Genomic DNA, 14,456 nt, shown 5'->3' on the forward strand with positions numbered 1-14,456 from the left:
CATCAAGGGGCAGACCACTGCTCTTATTCAGAAGAAATGACAAAGCAGAAGCTTACAAACTGTGATTTCAGTACTTATGAATTTTTTTTTCTTTACCTATTTTGCCTGTGAATAATCAGTCTTTCTTACAATGTGCATTGGTGGGACAGACATATTATAGATCAACAGGGGCCACAAGTTATACCAACGGATGGAAACAATGCCCTTTGGAAAGTCACAATGTCGCCATGGCGAATGTGACTTTAGATCTGACCATTGGAGGACGAACCTTTCCTCAGCCAGCAGGAGACACAGTATTGGATGAGAACTTCAAGATCCAAAGGACTGATGCAGATGAATATCTGTGGGGCCGTGTTGTTACTGAATTGCCACCAATTCCTCACTTGACCGCAGACTGGACACGTGTTGTGGAGGAGGCAAGGGAGATAACCCATCAATGGACTAAACACACTAAACTAATTCAAACACGCGTTGGTAAGGCAGATGAACTATTGAGTGACCCAGGCTTTTTCAGTAAATTTTGGAATTGGGGGACAAATACTCAAATACATCCATGAGTAAGAATAATAACATATGGTGCTGTAATACTAATTTCATGTACCCTGATAATTGTATTGCTTAACGTATATCAACTGAGAAGATGGAAGGCTCAAATAATGGAGAAAAGTGAGGATAATAGCTCCATGAAACATCAGAGGCGATTGTCAGTATACGGTTTGCGAATTTAGTCAGTAAATGTTATTTTTTTTTTATATAGAATGTAAGTGTTACACACCTGCTGGGTTCCAAGGCAGTCCTGTGGGCAGTGAACTGAATGACAGGAGGATAATAATCCTAAAATAAATATTTTTGGATTAAGGGGAGGGAAATGTTGGCCAGAAGGAACTGCAGTCTGATCGAGGAAAGGGGAAGCAGACAAGTTAGTTTGTATCCCCCATTTTGTGGACTCTGAACAGTTTCTTGTTTTTGGATAATTTATTCAGAGCAACTGAAGCTTCAGGTAATGATCTGCTAAACCTGAGACCAGGAGTGGACTCTGAACTGACTCTTGCTGTGGGACAATCTAATCAAAGCAATATACCTGAGACCATTCTTAGAGGAATAGTTACTTTTTATGCAAGATGCCAGACCTGCAATCGATAATCTCGTTAGACTCTGTCTGAGTTTCCCCATTTAACTGGTTTGGATCAATCAGAGTGTTAAGAAACGAATACACAAGGCTGGGGTGAGCAGAACCATGAAACAATGTTGGCTGTAGCCCTGTACAATGACCAATGAGAAGGTCACCCAGGTAGGTCAGGTGACCTTGAGCCAATGGGACGGAGATCCAACAGTCCAGTCGATGAGGAACAGTAGAAGACTCGGGAGCTCCGAATACGCAGGTGCGATAACTCTCCAGCAGCCAGAGACCTACCGCCGTGGATAAGGTGGACCCCACGGACACGTGGTGAGCGGGAACTAATAAAAGTTACTTGTTGTTAAATACAGATTCTCTGTACGTCACTGATCCATGGCCTCCCTCCCCATGGCCTTCCTCTACCCTCCTCTTTCTCTCGCTCCCTCACCAGTCTCTGTCCCGTTTCTTTCTCCCCAGTCCCTCTCTCTCGTCTCTCTGGCCGGAGTCGACTCCTTTCCCGGGTAATGACCTTTCTCTTCATTGACTGTTCATGGAGTGTCATGGCGTGAAGATGTCGTGTGAACCTACGAGCTTTATGGTTGAAATAATAGAAGTTACTTGTTGGCAAATACAGATTCTCTGTACCTCACAGATCATTATTAGGAGAGGTGATTCTTGTAACCCTGGCGTCCATCATTAAAGTTGCCCACCTGCAGGACACGCCCTCTGCACAGTGTTACCATCGGGAGGGAGATACAGAAGCCCGAAAGCTCAGGGTCAGCGATTCAGGAACAGCTACTTCCCCGCTGCCACCTGCAACTCAGTTTTTTATCTCTATATTAAATTATCATGTATTTAATTTTTACTGCCACCATAAAGTTAACAAATTTCACGAAATATGCCTGTGATATTCGATCTGTTTCTATTTCTGATTCAGGTATGGTGGAGATGTGTTAGATCGAACTTAAATTAGTTGAAAGGCTGTCGGAACCTCGGGAGACATGGGTTGTACTGTATTGTAATATTCTCTGTTCTATGCTCTATCTACTATACCGTATCGTACTATTTAAGTCCAATCGATTAATTATTTAAAGCTACGACGCCTTGCTTTTCCAGATTACTCTCAATGCGTCTGAAACACTGCAGAAGAATTTAACAGCAAAAGGCCATAAATGTCAGTGCCGGCCGCTGGATGATATCGACAGTTTTGATCGGAAGGAACTCGTCAAGAATTACATAATGAGGAATTGTCCTCGGTGTTCAGACTACGCTGGTCATGGGGAATGAAGGGAAGTGTCTGGACAAACAGGAACATTAGAGAGAGTCAGTAAGGGCCAGTGCGTAGTAAGTCGAGTCTAACCAATCTCACAGAGCCTTACCAGATAGTTACCAGGTAATAAATGGATGGTTACAGCATGAGAAGTTGGAAGTGCAGGTGTGAGATGATAAAGGGAGTAACACACTACAGGAATATACCCTCACTCCTTCAGTAAGGCGGTAAAGACAGTAGTTCCGGGCTGGAGGTGGATGGGACAGTGGTCCCAGTACAGTGAACAAATCTGTTGCTGCCGCGGTGGTAATGGGGATCATTCGCCCCGATACTATCAACAAAGGGGTCATTTCATCCGAATCCGATCCTTGGTTAGAAATTGGAGGAGAGAAATAGAAACAGAGAAACATAGAAACATAGAAAACCTACAGCACAATGCAGGCCCTTCGGCCCACAGAGTTGTGCCGAACTTGTCCCTACCTTATAAATTATTAGGCGTACATATAGCTGTCTATTTTGCTAAGTTCCATGTACCTATCCAAAAGTCTCTTAAAAGACCCTATTGTATTCGCCTCCACCACCGCTGCCGGCCGCCCATTCCACGTACTCACTACTCTCTGACTAAAAAAGTTACCCCTGACATCTCTTCTGTATCTATTCCCCAGCACCTCAAAACTGTGTCCCCTTCTGGCAACCACTTCAGCCTTGGGGAAAATGCCTTTCATCATCTTATACACCTCTATCAGGTCACCTCTCATCTTCTGTCGCTCCAAAGAGCAAAGGCCGTGTTCACTCAAACTATTCTCATGAGGCATGCTCCCGAATCCAAGCAACATCCTTGTAAATCTCCTCTGCACCCTCTCTATGGCTTCCACATCCTTCCTGTAGTGAGGCGACTAGATCTGAGCACAGTACTCCAAGTGGGGTCTGACAATTGTCCTATATAGCTGCAACATTACCTCTTGGCTCTTAAATTCAGTTCCACAATTGATGAAGGCCAATACACCGTACACCTTCTTAATCACAGAGTCAACCTACGCAGCTGCTTAGAGTGTCCTATAGACTCGGTCCCCAAGATCGCTCTGATCCTCCACACTGCCAAGAGTCTTACCATTAATACTATATTCTGCCGTCATATTTGACCTATCAAAGTGAAGCACTTCACACTTATCTGGGCTAAACTCCATTTGCCACTTCTCACCCCAGTTTAGCATCCTATCAATGTCGCACTGTAATTGCTGACAGCCCTCCACACCATCCACAACACCTCCAACCTTTGTGTCATCAGCAAACTTACTAACCCATCCCTCCACCTCCTCATCCAGGTCATTTATAAAAATCACGAAGAGTAAGGGTCCCAGAAGAGATCCCTGAGACACTCCACTGGTCATCGACCACAATGCAGAATATGACCCGTCTACAACCAGTCTTTGCCTTCTGTGGTCAAGCCACTTCTGGATCCACAAAGCAATGTCCCCTTGGATCCCATTCCTCCTTATTTTCTCAATAGGCCTTTCATGGGGTACCTTATCAAATGTCTTGATGAAATCCACATACACTACATCTACTTCTCTTCCTTAATCAATGTGTTTAGTCACATCCTCAAAAAATCTTGGCAGTCGTTGAATGCTTGGAGTTGTGGGAACGTCATATTTGAATTATGCTGAATATCTACTCGTGGGCTATACATTACTTTCTGTATCTCTTTGTCTTGGAGTCGAAAGGCTTTATTAATCGTTGTATAATAACAATTGCAGATGGTTGTGAACTATTGAACAAATAAGAGCAATGTCATTTTCTGCGATATTTTGGAAATATGAATGTATTGCGGATTTAAAATTAGCACAAGGTTTGGAAATAAGTGAGTTGAACTGAAGGAGAAAGAGAAAGATTACGGCCGTGAATGGCCTTATGTGAGTCGTGTGTTTCTTTAGTTTTTCTTGGGGGGGGGGATGATTAAGTTTCCCCTTGCATACTGTTTGGGTCAATTTTGACCCGTTCTGACATTTGACAGCAGTTAAAAACACCCTAAATGCCATTTTTAGCCGAAATTTGCTGACGTTTTCTAAAAAAGACTCAAAATGCGTGAAATGAAAATATTTTAAAAGTTCATACTTTTGACCCGGTGCTGCAAATGTTTGTGCATTGAGACTGCTCCTGGTCAAATTTCACCCGTATGTACTGAATGGATTTTAGATTTTCTGAAACATTAATTAAGGATTAATCAACAATTTAATAATATCAGATAGGCTATTTATATATTCTAATTAGATCAGTGGTTCAAAATTTAGTATAGACACTGAGAACAAGAGGGGATTCTTGGGCCCGGTCAAAATTGACGCTGACCGCACTGTGAAGGTATAGAATACAAACAGGTTGCCTGGGTTAATCATCTTTTCAACCATACACGTGACAAAAAAAGTGTCACCTTGCAAGAAGTGATTTCCAGGAACTAATGCGAAATTTGGAGGCTGCATATTTTTTCGAAATTCTATGAAGCGTTATTGTATGTGAGACTCACCGCTCCACATCTTACTCTCCTAATTTCTTTAGAATACATGCTCAGACATTTTGCTTGGAAGTTGTTTATTCTGTATTCTACAACTGCCTGCGATGGTTTTGAAGGAAGACAAGTGTGAGCCCGGATGTTTGCTTTGCTGTCGCTGCGTTTTTAGTTTCTGTAGTTTTGTATGTTTCATTTATTATTGATTTCAGAGGGAGACACGGATTCCACACCGGCCATGTAGATTCAAGGTTAAATAGATCGAAATATGAACGTATCTACACCCGTCACGATAAAACCACATTTCAGAGGTAAATTGGCATTAGGATAAATTGGCGTATAGTTGAATTGGGAATTTGGAATTGGCATTTTAGAAGACTGCTGCTCAACACTTTGAAAAGTTGATTTTAAGTTGTAGGACTCCGTTGGAAAAGATTGTTTTGAAGTCATTTGCAATCAGTAGTTCAGCGAGTTGCTTACATCGTCAGCCCTAACTGTATAAATATCCAGCTGCTGCTGGGTGGTCAGATTAAATCGGTTATTTCCCTCAGTCCTATTTCTCGGAGCACTGTAACTGCAGAGACCAAATATAGTTGTAAATTGTACCGAAATTTCGACCCTCCTTGCAGAACACGGCTGCCCGCTGTCTTCCAGACAGAATTCACTCTAATCACCTGCCTTCTGTGAGTAACCCAATTGTGAACCAACCAGCCAGGTTTCCCTAGATCACCTGCCTCCTGACTTTCTGAATGAGTCTACTACGGGGAACTGATCAAACGCCTGACCAAAATTAATGCACCCACATCGACTGTTCTGATTCTTCTGTTTGTTTTATTTTCACTTTTTCAAATAATTCAATCTGGCTCAGAAAGCAAAACATGCCATGTTGATTTCCCGTAGCAAGGCTAAGTTTCTCCAAATACTCATTAATTTCCTCTCAATAATCCTCTCCAGTAGTTTATCCACTACTGATGTAAGACTCCCTGGTCTATAATTCCAAGAATTATCCCTATTATCTTTCGTCAACAAATGAATAATATTTTCCACCCTCCAATCATCTAGTTTTACTTCCGTGACCAGCGAAGACACAAATATCCTGTCCAAAACGTCTGCAGTAACTTCGCTCGCCTTCAGTATTAGCTGGACTATATCACTTCCGGTATCTGGGAATCATTCATCATAATGTTTTCCAAGTTTCCAGCGCATCCTCTTTCTCAGCGTCGGCATGATCTGGCGTATCTTCCTTTTTACGCAGTGTTTACATTCATCCATGTATTCAGTAAGGAGCTTCACTGCCTCCTTGGTCTCCAGACAATAGTCTTCCTCTTTTCCCTCTGATCTGCCCACACTCACCCCAGTCTCCTCCTGTTCTTCACAGTGCAACTCGCCAAGTCCTTCTCAAGCCCCCCTTCTAACTCTTTTAAGACAATTATTAAATACTTTCCTGTCTACATTGTGACCCGTCATAACAATACCCGGTCCTTTCTTCCTAACTCTTAAGTATTTTTCTTTGTTCCTCTTGACGAGCTCTTCCAACTTTCTTGTCACCCAGGGTTACTTTACGCTATCATTCTTGCCCTGTCTCAATGAGAGAAGCCTATAATGAACTCCATGTTAGTGTTCCCTCAACAATCTCCACATATCTTTTGCGCATTTCCCTGAGTACATCATTTCCCTATTTACGTTCCCAAGCTCCTGCCAGGTAGCACCATGCATGGCAGACCCCCAACTAAATACATTCCATGCTCCTGGTCCTATCCCCGTGTAAGTTAAATGTCGGGGTGTTCTGCCTTATCGTTCTGAAATGCTGACCTGCGGAGAGATCTTTCACCTGACCCGTTTCCTTTTCTAATGTTAGATCCGGTATGGACTGTTCGCTGGTCCGCGTGTCTTCTTATAGTGACATGAATCCTTCCTGGACACAACTGAGAAATTATGTCATACCGAAACATTTTACTCTGGGGAGGTGTCAAAGAATATTGTGGAAGTTTCAGTTCCCCGTGCCAATAACTTGACAGATGTCCATGTTCCGCTCCCCATCGGTTCCTCAGTGTTCCCGTTGCGTTTTTTTCTCTTTTGTTAATCTGGTGGGCGGCTGTATAGAATACTCCAAATGGGGAGATCGCGCCCTTCATGTTTCTGTGTGCGTCTCACAGTCTATTAACAAACGAACGCTCCACGTTGTCCTCCCTTTCTGCATCTGCCTTACTGTCCCTGATCTGCCATCGCACTGCCTTTGCACTCTGTCACCCGACCCTCTCCATCTTTCAACTTCAAAAACGCGGAAAGTCCTGCAGCCATTCCTGCCCCTGTGATAGTTGAGTGTCTGTGATAGTTTGTAACATACCTCAACCATTGTAACAATCACGCCATCAGAATTCAACGTTTGTATTCCTACCTACCTGAACTGTATGAAGTCAGCAATCTTCTGCCAATTCTACAATTTCAGGATGACCAGACATACGATTGTTTGAGTGTATGACATATTTGCCAACCCTGTCCATTGTTAAACGGCTTTATTTGAAAACTCCGCTGAATTGCCATTGGAGGCGGGTGTTATCTACACAGACGGCCATTTAATGTAAACACATACTTCATTCCATTCGTCAGCTCTTCTCTGAATTTCCTCTGTGTCAGTGTATAGATACAAGTGTTGGTGCACACGCTGAGCATTACCAACATTAACCCAAATTGCTGTAGGATGTACACCGGGGAACTCAAATATCTGTCCTCGTAAAAATAGTTTTGCTGTTGCCATTTCAGGGAATGGGATACATAGGGCATCGACAATAATATGAAATTAGCTGATATAGAAAACAGCAAAATAATCGACTTTCTGCGGTTTTCCACCTCGGCATCTTTCTGATTGTCGCTGCTGTGCCGAAGCCTTCTGCGGGCTCTAATTGCAGCAACGATATGCCTTACGGTTAACCCGTTAAACACCAGGATTAAGCCGATTGGGAGCAATGGGGTTAAAATACTCCCCAGTAATTGGTATGCTCTCCACACGGGTGAAGTAGCGTATTCATATGAGCCGGTGCACCGCCACGGCGTGTTGTCAATGATGACGTAAGGTTCAAGGGCAAAGTAAGCCGGGACACATCTCCCGCAGCTCACTATAACCACGGTCACGATAACCACCGTTGCTGTTCTCTCGGTGCAGTATCGTTCCCGCAGCTTTCGGCAACATATTGCGATGAAGCGATCGAAGGTAAAACTGACCGTAAACCAAACAGAACAGTCCGTCGTTACAGCCCGAAATATAACTGTCAGAGCGCATACAGGAGTGATTAGCAGGGATCTGGAATAAATGTAGATATTGTTGGTCTGATCCACTAAAGCAACAACGATAACCACCATCAGATCCGCTGTGGCCATTCCAACCAGGTAACGGGTGATGCATTTGGAGAGTCCGCATTTTCCCCGAGAAAGGATCACAATCGCCGTTAAATTAACTGAAACAAATTGGGGAAAAATGGAACTATAATTAGAATAAGTGTAGATATTATTTGTCTGTTCCACTTAAGCAACAACGATAACCACCATCAGATCCGCTGTGGCCATTCCAACCAGGCAACGGGTGATGCATTTGCAGAGACCGCATTTTCCCCGAGATACGATCACAATGGCCGTTAAATTAACTACAAGAAAATTGAATAAAAAAGAAATACCTTCAGTGGCAACTCTCTGAATGCCTATTCTAAAGATGCTATGCAGGGTATGGCAGTTTGGAAGTGGAAAGCAGATATCTAATCGCAGGCAAATTAACCTCAAGAAACTGGAAAGCAAAAGAGAAGAATGGTCAACAGCATCTCTCTGAATGCCCCCAGGTCTGGTCTGTTTGGAAGTGGAAAGCGGGAATCCAGTGTGTGCGGTCTCGGTCGCTGCACTCCGGCTGGAGGACAATGACGGATGTGAGTGTCAGCGGATTGGCGACCTTCCCACAGTTTATAGCGAGGCATCAGAGTTTCACGACTCACGTACCGGTGAACGGACGATCATCCCAGTAAACAAGACAATTTCCATTATTAGAGGTGAAGGAGTTGAAGGGATTGTTTGCAGCGGTGACAAAATGGAATCAAAACATACAAATTTATCATATTATACAAATTGTATACAAACATACAATTTATCATTTATTGACTTATGTAAGAATAGACCTACGTGTCGAAAATGGACGGGACAGTCATTTATATAAGCTGCCACGTTGTTATAAGGACGAAGTTTCTACACTGATAGAGACTCGGACCTGGAAAAGCAGAGACCAACATCACTTCAGAAAGCCTAGCGAGGTGAAATTGTGAAACACTGACAATATCGGCGCGAACGTAATTGACAAAAAAAATCACATCGATCAAAGTACGAAAATGAAACTAAAACAATTAGATGCCTGAACCCTCCATTCCGGAAACACGTTTCAGCCGACGGCAGCATCTGTGCTCAGTAACAGTGCGGATCCCGCAGCAGAGTAACAGCAAGACGACGGCACCGTACATAAAGTAACCAGCTCCGGCATCTTACCGGGGACACCAACCGCTACGAGTGTGGGAAAGAAAATGCCCGCGATGTAGTAAATCGCCGGATATCCCATATTCCGTCAGAAGCAGCGTTCAGTTGTACGGAGCGTTTCAGCTGCTCAGATGGACTGGGCATCGGTTTAGCAGACTTTTATTGAGGTGAGAGCAATTCCACTGAGGCAATTAGCGTGGTTATCACGTCAGGGACATTAGTGACAACCAACTGCACAAATACTTAGGCAAAACTATTTTTACTCACTATCCCCGTGTCATGAATTTGACTCCTGAAGGGATATTGCAACGATGTACTTCAAAACAAAACATGATGTGAGATTTTCATGTTATTTTCCATTATATCTGGCTTCAGCTATTTAAATAGGATTTTTTTTTTATACGTGTGCTGCTTTAAAAGTAGACATTCTTCTTGAAGTCGATTTCTTTTGTAATATTTGACCGTGCATATTCGCTTCTGAAATTGAGAGAAGGAGTTTGTTCCGTCGGGGGAATGGAGCAAACGTCCTTATTAAAGGGGACCATTCTTTCATTCTTTTCTTTCGTTCGTTTCAGTCATTCCGGGCGGATGAGTGTTGGAAATGAGAGTGACAGCTGACACGTATTACAATCAAATACACTGCACATATTTCTCCAAACAGTTTAAAAGATCCACAGCGATATTCCAGAGACCTGTGATCAAAAAGGGAACGTGCCCTCAGGAGATTCGCGAGAGCTGTGGGCAGTTTGAAGAACACTGTTTTCCAGCGCACATGGGCCGTTCGGCAGGAACCTGACCTCTACCGGTGAATGATCTGACCACCCCATACCCGTGACCTGCGATGCAGTCTATTTAACTTTAAACATATTCTCAAACCTGCCACAATTCTACCACTATTTCTCCACCCATTCGCTCTTTGAATAAAAGTAGCAAGTGAAATCTGTGAAATATCCACAGGTTCCAAGGCTGTTCTATTATTTGCCGTTAAGTTTTTTTTCTCCTGATTTACTGTCAGGTATATTGCCTTTCGAGCGTCATTATAAGAATGTGCGGAACAGCGGATGTGTTCAAGCTCACCTGTCAATCACACTTCCTTCTGCTCTCGCAGTGCACCGCTCCGTGTCTATTGGGATACTCGTAGCGATCAGCGGCCCTCGCCTTATTGGAGGAAGTCTCATACTCAGTTTCCCTTGTGCAACTCGTATTGTTGTGCGGCCCTCGGTTGACTCGAGAAAGTATCACCTCTGCCTTCAAATTCATCCGTCCTAAATGAATCATTTCGTACCTTCCCGGGTTGAACTCCATCTGTAACTTCTCAGCGCTGCCCTGCGTCCTGTCACTGTCCTGTTGTCACCTGTGACAAACTTTTGTACTCTCCATAATTCCACCAACCTCCACATCATTGAAAATACAATAAACCACCCTTCCACCTCCTCATCCAAATCATTCATAAAAACTCAAAAAGCCGGGGGTTTCAGAACAGATCTCTGCAGGACTCCACTGGTCACCGACATCCAGAGAGAAAACCCTCCATCCACAACTATCCTCTGCCTTCTGTGAGCTTCAGTTCTGAATCCACCAGCAAACTTTCCCTGGGTACCAAACCTTCTGACGTTATAATTGGTCCTACCATGGATATCTTTAACGCCTTGTTAAAATCCATTCATGTCAGATCAATTATCGGCCACTTTATTTCCAGAAGACCACCAAACAAACACGTTGTCCCATCTCTTTCTCTCTTCCCTAGTCTCCGCTTTGGCTCGGGCGAGAGCAAAGATGTGAACTGTCCTTATACTCCGGGTACAAACTGGAAGTGGTTGTCCAACTCACTGTGGGGACAACTGCTCCTTCATCCCTATCACCGTCGATTGCCTGAAGCATAAATCTAAGAGGATCATCTCATCTCGGACCGGAACATCCCATTGACAACATGTTTTCTGGATCTTAGCTACTGGGGGATATTGACTATCTCCAAGAGGTTTGAGTTGTTTAATAAGATACCAATCCAACTTATATGGAGAGGTCTGGATTCTATATACTGATGGACTGGCTCGGTCCCGACAAATCGCGAAGGTGTAAATGGGGCTCGGCTGATGTAGTAACATCACAACCTTCTGTCCTATTTCCAACACCCGCGGTTTTGCTCGCACCTCGAAACAAGCTTCGCTCTGCTGTTTCTTCCGCCACGTGTTGTGGGCGGCATCACAATGGGCCTCCTCAATAGAAACAATTAATTGCTGCTTGCCATTCTCCTTTCCAATGCTATCATACTCGGTCTGTGACAAATCTAGCCAAGCAGGAACACTAACCCTTTTATTTTTTTTTCTCCCGATCGTCAACTTAAAACGTATAAATGCAGGAGAGGATGCTTCTGTGCTGAGGACTATCATAAGAACATAGGGTAAGACAGTGACCCATGAGCCATTTAGTCATTATAGACAACATTGTCTTTAAAGGCCAGTTCATCAGTTCAACAATCGCACTGTATTGTGGTCGGTAGGGGATATTGAACCTCTGTTTTATCTCAAACAGTTTCATTAGATTTTGTGACATTATCTATCCAACTGGTGAACGCATCCACTATTTCGAGGACATAGTTCAGTGCTTCAGTGGATGGAGGTGAATATCTAGCAAAATAAACCTGCACGTTAACACATGGTCCTTCTACGGGGCGTGTCCTAACACTGCTTCTCCAGCCGATTTATCTGGTTATTACTGGGCACAAATCAAACAATTCTTACAATAATGTGGTACATCTCCTCGCACTTTCGACCACCAACACTGATTCTTCAGCTGTTCCATAGTTCTGGCTGATCCTTGATGCCCACAAATGTCATGATGGCAATACATCACCTGGTTTATTTCACATTCTGGCACAAAAAAAAAATACCATTATTAATTACAATCCGATTCTCTGCCTGTTTCCCTCAATATTTCCCAATCTCCTCAGATTCCTCTCCACTTTGTACCTTTGCCAACTCCTGATCCTGTTGCTCTGTCATGACTAAGTCTATAGGCATACAGTTTGCTGGTTTCTCTGTTCCCTACCTCTGCTCCTGGATTCCTTTTCACCACCCAGCTTGATTCTAGTTTGGCTCACTCACCAGCATTCGTGCTCTCTTCCGGGAGAATCTGTAACTGATCCTTCACCTTTTTGTTTAATCCATAAGTGTTTTCACTTCCCTTCTCAAATATCTACTTCAACAAGGGAGCTGATGGTATTGGTTTCCCATCTTTTGAGATATAACCTCTAGCTTTCCATAACGGTAAATATTCAATCAAAGCACACGCGTATGCAGTGAATGAAGGGAGATGGGTCATGTACAGTCATCAGAGTTTAATGTCATTTGCTATCTTGTTCAGCGCAGAAGTAGTGAGTAAAAGGGCTTGTTCCTGTACTCTACTGTTCCAGGATCCCAACATCTCCAGCTGATGTGTTCACATTGTAATATCAATCTAGTAATCATCAGCTGTCCATTCTCCTCCATTTATCTCGTTCTTCAGCACTGACGTAGTGTAATAGAGGACAGGGTGTCTTGCCACACAGGAGCAAACTCTTCCTCCCACCATGTCCCTGACGAGCGGAACATTCCCGGCTGCGCTGTGACGTAACCAGTGACGCTAATTTCTCAGGAGGTCATCAATCACCCGGATGTTGCAATGTGGAACTGTGGATTATTCCAAATGTGAAACATGACCTTCCCTCGCATTCCTATTCACAAACTAGTTCAGTGCTGCACAGAACAACATAGACATAATTTTATCAATGGAAAATGCATGGCATATTGCAGGCAAGTCTGAATCTATCATAGGGAACTCGAAATGGATATTAAACTATGAGTGGGACATAACTCGAATTGATTCATGGTGCAGTGCACATTGAGAAATATGTGGCAGAATCGGCAAACATAAGAGAGAAGATACACGGTGAAATTAGCAATTTAGAATTGCTGAGTGGAAATGTATTCATATAAACGATGCTGGAACATGAAACGCTCTGCCTCGGTTGGTCTTATTTCGATCAAATTATTAATCTAATTACACACTTATTGATATAAATTATTGGATTTATTTAATTTGATTATTTTCATTCAACATTTCAAAGGTGATTTTGCCAAACCACAGAAAGTTACAGACCACGTGCTGCTCAATTGGCTCTGTGTGTCATGATCCGGATCGGCGTCCCTTTAAATTTACCTTGTTTATGTTACGATCCGGACAGTTGATTCCCTGTTTTCCCGTGTCCCTCGACTTTGGTGAATAGAGGCAATTAACGCTCGGCTGAACCGGTAGTTTATAGTCTCCGGCTTTCAGCCGTTCGGCGCGGGGGTGTCTGCAAAGTCATCTAAGTTACGGTGTGCCGACGCCATCTGGCCGGAGCAAGCCTGCTCTCTGCCGAAGCGAGTGCCGATAATTCGCCCTCCCTCACCGGAGCAACCCTGTTCAGTTACCTCGCCAAAGCAAGCCTGCAAAGTTTCCTCACCAAGGTGGGTCCGTCGGTTAACCCGCCGGAGTGAATCAAGAACCGCTGTCTCCTGTTCCCGGGCCGATTCGAGAGCTCGCTACTACCCGGAGGCTCCAAGTCAAGTCTTGTCCCTGGCGGCATTCAAGCACCAAGCACCAATTCAAGTCCTTTCCCTAGCTGCATTCAAGCACCAAGACAAGTCCTGGCCCTTGCGGCTTCCCAGTTCTGAGTCAAGTCCTGGCCCTGGTGGTCTGTGATTCCTGTCCTACCCCCTTGTCTGAATCCCTTCTCTGCCCCTCTCGCCTCTCACCCTCGTCTGCAGCCCCCACCTGTACTTCGGTCTAGTTCTATTGCCGGAGCTAGATAGGTACTGTCTGGTGTTCATTCGTGTTGGTCTTGTCTTGTCTTGTCCTCGCCTCCGTGGGGTAAGTCAGGCCGTCTTGCCGTTGCCCCGCGGAGGGTCATGAGTCCCGGCCCTATGACCTGTACCGAAGGAGGGGTCCCGGCTCTCTGTTCTGTGTGTGAGTCCCGGCCCTATGTCCTGTACCCAAGGAGGGGTCCCGACTTTGTGTTCTGTGTATGTGTCCATGGT

The sequence above is a fragment of the Mobula hypostoma genome, unplaced genomic scaffold (assembly GCF_963921235.1).
Source record: "Mobula hypostoma unplaced genomic scaffold, sMobHyp1.1 scaffold_186, whole genome shotgun sequence".
Taxonomy (NCBI): Eukaryota; Metazoa; Chordata; class Chondrichthyes; order Myliobatiformes; family Myliobatidae; genus Mobula; species Mobula hypostoma.